This window comes from Oncorhynchus mykiss, chromosome 8 (assembly GCF_057628025.1).
Source record: "Oncorhynchus mykiss isolate SJ-2025 chromosome 8, ASM5762802v1, whole genome shotgun sequence".
In the NCBI taxonomy this organism is placed as follows: Eukaryota; Metazoa; Chordata; class Actinopteri; order Salmoniformes; family Salmonidae; genus Oncorhynchus; species Oncorhynchus mykiss.
Window position 1 is genome coordinate 63,063,712 of NC_143029.1, and position 9,165 is coordinate 63,072,876.

At 40.3% G+C, this 9,165-nt stretch overlaps 1 long non-coding RNA gene across 1 annotated transcript; it reads left to right on the top strand.

The window, feature by feature from the left end:
• Window positions 1-1,497: 1,497 nt before the first annotated feature.
• On the top strand, window positions 1,498-3,366 carry LOC149982056 (uncharacterized). Its single transcript, XR_016482530.1, has 2 exons — window positions 1,498-1,899; window positions 3,253-3,366. It is a non-coding gene; the product is annotated as an uncharacterized LOC149982056 (long non-coding RNA).
• The last annotated feature ends 5,799 nt before the right edge of the window (window positions 3,367-9,165 follow it).

Genomic DNA, 9,165 nt, shown 5'->3' on the forward strand with positions numbered 1-9,165 from the left:
GGGGCTTCAAAGGTTTGAGAAGAGATGGTCCATTCAGAACTAGAAGGAGGAGGATGTTAGTTTAGTATACACAAATCTTGTGCTGTGTGTTATCATTTTATCTTCCAGTTTCAGCCACAATGTCAATCCCCACATTTATTTTGCTTTTAGTACTTGCATGTAAGTAAACTACCTTACTTAGCTTATAAAAAATGTTGATGCGTTGAACATGTATTTATAACAGAGTAATAATAGAATAATAACATTTTACATCTCTTGTAGGTGACAGTAATGGTCAGACCATTGAACCAATCAGAGAGGAGGTGTATGCTCCAGCAGGTAGTAATATTACACTTTCATGCACCTACTCATCTGCAGTCTCTCTTCAATGGAATCTCCAGGACCCTGGATCAGCTCCTCAGTATATCCTGCTTATCCTGCATGGTGTCGGGTCTCCATCACAAGCTCCAGGTCTGGATCCTCGACTGTCAGTCAAACTGAATGATGAGAATAACCGTTCTGATCTGGACATCTACTCTGCTGAAGAGGAAGACTCTGCTATGTACTACTGTGTCCTGATGCCCACAGTGAAAGGAAACCTACAAACGCTGTACAAAAACCTAACCTGACACATTCTATACGTACATGAAATGACCTACAGGAGATGGTACATCTCAAGGTTTTTCTTTTTGACAAGAAACCTGGTGGGTGTGTTTCAGAACCTATGTAAAGAGGAGGAGCAACATTGTATATGCCTACTTATCATTTCAGAGTCATAGCAGTGTTTTGGCTTTGCTGTTTTCTAAATAACACATTTATGTCTGTTCTGTAACATAGACCATGATGCTACTCTGTTATATTCTACTGATTTCAGCCCTTGTAGGTTATACTTTAGAGGATGATATTACTCCAACCAGTCCCGAGGAGTATTATTTAGAGGGTAGCAGAGTTAAAATCTCCTGTAACTATACAGTAAAGGCTGATAATCTCCAGTGGTACAGACAGTACCCTGGATCAGCACCCCAATTCCTCCTCCTCCTCACACACACTGCAACTCCACTTGTAGTGGAAGCTACTCCTCCATACCCAAGAATGACTGCTAAACTGAACGATGAGAGAACCCGTGTGGATCTGGAGATCTCCTCTGCTGATGTAACAGACTCTGCTCTGTACTACTGCGCCTTGCAGCCCACATTGGCAGGAAACCCAGAAACCCTGTACAAAAACCTGACAGCTCATGATAAACTCTTCTCATGCATATTTTAGGGCAGGGGTGTGGCTTACTACTGTAGGTAAAAACTATTTTTATTTTACTTTGTGTATGGAGAGGAGGGTGGTAATGTTCAACTTTCCTGCAACTACTCCTCATTATACAGAGTGTACTGTGGTATAAACAGCATCCAGTATCAGTTCCCCAATTCCTACTCTTCATCCTCCTTGCCTCTAGGACTGTAGTGAGAGCAAGACCTCCCAACCTTCTCATCCCTGTTAAACTGAACAAAGACAAGATGTGTGCGGATCTGGAGATCTCCTCTGCTGAAGTGAGATTACTCTGCTCTGTACTGCTGTGCTGTGATGTCCACAGTGACACTTAACTCACTGACTCAGCACTCAGCAGAATACAGACCTGTCACCTGTCAGTTAGTTATAGATTTACATGCATCTGATTTATTTATGTTTGACCACAGCGCCATCAGGTGGAGATTTCAGTACATAAATAATTTGTAAACTGCTAGTAAATGTACCAATAAAATGTATTTGCTTCAACGTCTTCAGTAGGTGGAGCTAAAACTATAAAACTCAGCTATTAGATCATAGCCAGTTGATGCTGTGCTTTTCATCAACAGTTGGTGCTTATTCTACACATCCTGCCATCTACAATGTTGTTCTGTTCACTATTACTCTTCTTTAACTTGATAGGTAAGTAATTACATTTTCATTTAAACTGAGGGTGCTTATGTTTAGGTGTAATTATTTTTCAAATCAAGGAATGTGAAGATAATGCACAACATTTTTATCTTTGAAGATTGAATAAATTCCAAATGCATACACTGCATTTGGAATTTATTCAATCTTCAATGTGGTTTTAAAGTATTAAATGTTATATGTGTTTTATGTTTTACAGGTCTCAGTTCTGAACAGGTAATAACACCCTACAGTGATGTAGAAGTGGCTTCAGAAAGGGAAAGAGTTACTCTCTCTTGTAATTACTCTTCTGGTGTTTCTTCTGGTGTCACTCTTCAATGGTATCGACAATATCCACAATCAGCACCACTGTTACTGGTCATGGAACATATGACTGCAAAAACACCAGGGTTCTTACTAAATCATGACAAAAAAGCCAAACGTGTGGATCTGGAGATCTCCTCTGCTCAAGTGACAGACTCTGCTCTGTACTACTGTGCCATAGAGCCCACAGTGACAGGAAACCCAGAAACACCGTACAATAATCTGACAGCTCACGTTAAACTCTTATGCATATTTTAGGGCAGGGGTGGGGTTTACTCATGATAATATATTCTCCTGTTGGAAATTATCCCAAGCATCTAACCTCAGATACAGTATGGCCACACAATTATTTAACTTTCTGCACCCTCGCCTCACTGTAGAAATGAATAAAGGGAAAACTCAGGCAGATCTGGAGAGCTCCTTTGCTGAAGGGAAAGACTCTGCTCTGTACTGCTGTGTTGTAATGTCCACAGAGACACATAAGTCACTGACTCAGCAATCAGCAGAATACAGACCTCTCCGTTTGTGGTTTTACAAACATCTGCTTTCCTTTGTTTGACCACAGCGCCATCAAATGGAGTTTCTTGCATAAATACTTTGTCAACTGCTTTCAAATCTATATAACACCTTATTGTTTGATTCTACATAGTCAGTAGGAGGAGCTAGAGTATAAAACTCAGGATTAGATTATTAATCCTCAAGATAAAACATGATACTTCCATGAAGAACATAGACAGTTGATGCTGTGCTTTTCATCAACAGTTGGTGCTTATTCTACTCATCCTGCCATCTACAATGTTGTTCTGTTCACTTTTACTCTTCTTTGACTTGATTGGTAAGCAATTACATTTTTATTGAAAATGAGTGTTATTATGTTAAGGTATATTTGTTTTTCGAATCAAATAATATAAAGATGATGCAAGACATGAGAATACATGTTTTGTTTTTACCTTGAAAATGTTTTCTCTTTAAACTGCTTTTGAAATTAATTCAATCATTCATGTGTGTGTAGAGTATTACATCATGTAATAATATGTTTTACAGGTCTCAGTTCTCCACAGGAAATAACACCCTACACTGATGCAGTGCTGGCTTTGGACGGGGACAGAGTTACTCTCTCTTGTAACTACTCCTCTGGCAGCTATCTTCAATGGTATCGTCATTATCTGAAATCAGCACCACAGTTACTGGTTATGGAATATATGCCTGGGAAAACACCAGGGTTCACTCTAAATCATGACAAAAAGGCCAAACGTGTGGATCTGGAGATCTCCTCAGCTGAAGTGACAGACTCTGCTCTGTACTACTGTGCTCTGATTCCCACAGTGACAGGAAACCCAGAAATACTGTACAAAAACAGAATGCGGGGAAGAAGTCATCAACAGGCACATTAAAATGTCCAGAACTCCATTGTAACCAAACCCTGATCCACATCCGAGACCAATCCTAACCCGAGCCATAACTTAAACCCTAAATCTAGCTTAATTTCTGTATTTGCATTTAAATGTATTATGGATCCCCATTAGCTGCTGCCATTAATTCACTTTTTCTTGATAATGCAGTATAAAATGAATGGTCTGGATTCGTTCAAACTAAATACATTAGTTTAATGTATATTAAGTACATTAAGCAAGGATTGCATTGCACACACAGAAAAAGGTTGGTTGTTCACCACCCCCCCTGTCTTTGGCAGCAGGTGGAGCTACATTTTCTCCAATCAGCAAGACGGAAAGATTGCTATAGAGAGAGATATTCAATTCTGCCTGAAAGTCCTTGTTTGTGAGTGCTGTATTCAATTTGACAAATTTGACCATATATTTGATAGTTGACAAAAAAGCTATCAAAAATAGACACATTTTTCCTTTTCTGACAGATGGCAGTTTTGAAGATGACATTAATTCCACTAGGTCTATGGTAGGTGGTGTGGAGGGTCATACCATCACATTATCCTGCACCTACACTGTCTCTGTAAACAATGTACAGTGGTATAGTCAGTATCCTAGGTCTAAACCAGAGTTTCATCAACAAATCAGAGTATGTCCAGAAAACTGTCCCCTCTCACATGTCAGCTTAGGTTCATACCGACCGACCGTGTGGATCTGGAGATCTCCTCTGCTGAAGTTACAGACTCTGCTCGTCCTCCCTCTACTTCTTTCGTTAAACATTTTCACCCCGGAAGGTTTATCTGGAGATGGTTCTATAGGACCGCCACCAGACAAAAAAGCTAAGTCGTAGCATTAACTTTATGCCCTCTAAATGCAGTCACTGTACTCATAAAATGCAGCAGAACAATCATCTTGAGGATTGCCGAGTTGCAATCTCAGCTTCAGAAGCAATCATTAGGCAAGGCTAGTTTAAGTGAAACAGCATCTGGCCACAAGAAAGTACATATAGTAGTATTAATTCCCCCACACAGTCTCAACAATTTTCTCAAGACTTCTGGAAAGAAATGCTGTCAGCATACTCAACCGGTGTCACTCATTCAACCGGTTTTCCACGTTAAGCAACGAGTCGAAGTCAAAGGCCGTGCCTTCTAAGTTCTCTCCTACATCCGTTATGCAGTCTGAGCTGCCAAAGCCTGCCACTATTAGCTCTGACAAATTGAAAACCCTAGTCATTGGCGACTCCATTACCCGCAAGATTAGATTGAATAATAATCATCCAACGATCATTCACTGTTTACCAGGAGGCAGGGCTACCGACATAAAGGCTCATCTGAAGATGGTGCTGGCTGAGGCTAAAACTGGCAAGTGTAGAAAGTTTGGGTATATTGTCTCACAACTCAATCGCTGCTTGAAAACTGTTTTCTGCCAATCCCAAAAGATGAATTTTGTAGATAATTGGCCCTCTTTCTGGGACTCACCCACAAACAGGAACATGCCTGGCCTGCTGAGGATTGACTCCATCCTAGCTGGAGGGGTGCTCTCATCTTATTTATCAACATAGACAGGGCTCTAACTCCTCTAGCTCCACAATGAGATTGGGTGCAGGCTAGGCAGCAGGCTGTTAGCCAGCCTGCCAGCTTGGTGGAGTCTGTCGCTAGCACAGTCAGTGTAGTCAGTTTAGTTTTCCCCATTCAGACCGTGGCTGTGCCTCAATCTAGGTTGGGAGAATCTAAACATAGGGGTGTTTGCTTTAGAAATCCCACTGGAATAAAGACCTCCTCCATCCCTGTCATTTTTGAAAGAGACGGTGATAATACCTAGGACTTCTTAATGTTAGATCCCTCACTTCCAAGGCTGATGAATGTTTTGAGTTAAATGAGGCCTCTCCTTCTGGTTACACTAGTGACCATAGCCCCGCGTATCCCACAAAGACGGAGCAAATTTCAATTTAAAAAAGAAAATACCAGCTTTTTCGTCTTTTGTGGTGCTAGTCAAACCTATGTATTCTACCTAAGCACTTTTTATAGCTACTGTTTACAGGCCTCCTGTTCCGTATTCAGCGTTCCTCACTGACTTCCTATCGGACCTTGTAGTCATGGCAGATAATATAAAAAATGTTGTTTGACTTCAATATTCACATGGAGAAGTCCACAGACCCACTCCAAATGGCTTTCGGAGCCGTCATCGACTCAGCGTATTTTATCCAACATGTCTCAGGACCTACACATTGCCGCAATCAGACCCTGGATCTATTTTTGTCCCGTGGAATAGATATTGTGGATTAAAATGTTTTTTTCCTCATTATCGGACCACAATTTTATGATGTTTGCAATCGCAACAAATAATTTGCTTAGACCCCAACCAAGGATTATCAAAAGCTACGCGTTAAATTCTTGGAAAACACAAAGATTTCTTGATGCCCTTCCAGACTCCCTCCACCTACCCAAAGATGTCGGAGTACAAAAATTAGTTAACCACCTAACCGGGATCTAAACTTAACCTTATACCCTAGATGCGTAATACCCTAGATGCAGTCGCACCATTGAAAATAAAAAAACATGTGTAACAAGAAACTACATCCCTGGTATACAGAAAATACCCTTGAAGCAAGCTTCAGCAGTGATGAATCTGTGAACTTCTTCGATGAAAGATCATGATCATTAGAAAACAAATGATGGACTCCTCCTTGAATATGGCTATGTCGTGTCTTTGGCTATGCCGGATTAAGTGATATGACATGCTATTCTATAAAATAATTTCTCCGTAATTAATATCACCTGATTGAGCTAATCATGTAAATGTAATTAACTAGAGAGTCGGGCACCACAAAATAATATTTATAGAGCTGTTATCTTCCAAATAAACTCTTAAAGAACTAGTAATATTTTACATCAATAGCAGTCAAGATTAATCTTCATCTTACTTCAGTGTCATAATCTGAAAGTTGTAAATTCTTGGTTATCTGCAAGAACCCTGGCTATTTGAATCAGCAATACAAAATTGGGTTTAATCATTTATTTACTAAATACCTAACTAATCACACATAATTCACATACACATAATTAAATCATAACTTGATTAAAAATTACGTCATAGGAAAACGTACCTAGCGGGCGGAACAGATATGACGGCTTGTTACACAAAGGAAAAGGGGCTGGGTTGAGTGAAAGAGCGGGAAAACAGGAACAAAGGCGAAGCTGTGCTATCGTAAATACACTATCTTATGCATTCTAAATTACCGCCCATTTGGAACAGGAAAATGCAATAAATATTTTCTCTGAGCTACGCTTCAGTAGGTTGGTGGTAGATGGAAGGCCGTGTTGCCAAACCGAGTCCTCTGTCCTTTGAAGAATGTCTCTGGTTGTCAATTGGATACGTTGTAGTAACGTCATTGTGTGATAGACGGGATACTCTGTCTGTTCCTTCCTAACCTGCGTTTGCAGCTGCGGTCGCTAACTCAACAGCTAGGAGGTATCACTTCTGTAGTGAATAAGAGTTCAAAGTTCATACCATTCGCAACCAAAGCTCCTGCTGATGTTTGCTTCGTTCTGTAGTTATTTTCGGAACCATTCTGACAAAGGATCGCCATCCTACCTCATCGGAACAGGAAGTTGTTGTAGTCAAGGGCTTATATAGGAAGGGAGAGGAGGGTGTGTTTGAAAAGTTTTATAGCCCAGGGGAGGGACACTTATTGAGCAGCCCTATTTTATGAAAACCCAAATGTCACATTTTATAAGCTAAAATCACATTTCATCCCATCACAAATAATTTCATATTCAAACATTTAAATTGAACAACAATTCCATGTGAATCCGATAACTCTGATGTGTAGACTTTCCACTGTAGAGTTTGTCATCTTATCATTGATGAGAATGTCTCAGATGACAACCGAACTGACATCATATTCATGAAGTACCACTGCATATGTTCAATTGTTCGGATTACCAGAATATAGTTCATTTCCCCCCACATTCTGACGTTCCCAGAATCTCTATGTTAACCAAGGGTTTTGCAAATGTAACCTTAGTAAGGTAGAGAGAGGAAAAAGGGGGTAAGAGGTATTTATGACTGTCATAAACCAACCCCCCAGGCCAACGTCATGACAGCTATTTCTCCAAAACTCAGTTGTCCTGAGTCTGCACATAACTGCCAGGCCCTTGGATCAATGGAAACACTCAAGTTGTTTAATCCTGTATCTCTCGAATCCTTCACAAAAATAGTCATGGCCTTTAAACCTTCTAGCTGTCTACTGGACTTCATTCCAAATAAACTACTGAAAGAGCTTCTTGTGCTTGGTCCTCCAACATAATAAACGTCTCCCTGTCCTCCGGATGTGTGCCAAACTCACTGAAAGTGTGAAAGTGGCAGTAATAAAGCCTCTCCTGAAAATGCCAAACCTTGACTAAAAAAACAACAACTATTGGCCTATATCAAATCTCCCATTCCTCTCAAACATTTGTGACTCACTACCTGGATTCGGTCTATGTAGCAACATTTGAACATTTTTTTTACATTGGTAAAAAGTAGAGACTCAGAGCTACAAAATGGTATATCTTACACAGCATTTTTTGAGGAACAATGGGAAAGTAATTATGCTTTGAAAGTTGATACACTTGTCAACTCACTTTTGAGAAAAAGGGCCTTTGGATGTTTTTGTGCCTACTGGAGAGCTCTCCTTTGTCTACACCAATTCAGCATTATTCACACCCTCTTAAGCCAGCCCCACCCATCTCTTTAATGATTAACATGTGAGGTCATGTGCTATACAATGAGTAGTGTAGTAAAGATTAAGACTAAAAGTGGTAGTCGCCTACAATAATGAAAAATTCCAGGTAAACAGAAAGTGTCAGAAAGTGTTAAGATACCTTAACAGAAAATGACAGAAAATGACTGAAGTAAAAGTAAAAGTCACCCAGTAAAATACTACTTGAGTAAAAGTATTTGGTTTTAAAAATACTTGAGTATCAAAGTAAATGGAATTGCTAAAATGTACTTCAAAAGAATCAAAAGTAAAAGTATAAATCATTTCAAAATTCCTTAAACCAGACGGCCCAATTTGCTATATTTTTTTTTTACGGATAGCCAGGGGCACACTCCAACACTCAGACATAATTGTCAAACAAAGCATTTATGTTAGTGAACAAACAAGCCACACTTGCGAGGAGTTAAAACATAGATGGGACCTGGCTGCATTGAGTCAGAATGTCACGCCTGCTCCCGCTCTTCCCCTATGATGCTCGAAGGCGCCAGGCTCCCCAGCATTGCACACTCTTGCCATCATCAATATGCACACCTGCCTTCCCCCCGTCAAGCGCATCAGCGATTATTGGACTCACCTGGACTCAATCACCTCCGTCATTACCTTCCCGAAATCTATCTGGTTCCCTGCTCTTTTCCCTGCTTCTGCATTAATTGTCATATGTCCTTGTATACCCGTGTGCTGATGCTGTTCCTGTCTTGTTTCATGTCCGTTCCTGATTAAATGTTTGACTCCCTGTACCTGCTTCTCATCTCCGGCATCAGTCCTTATACAGAAGGATAGTGCACCTGCAAACAACAAAGGAACATTAAG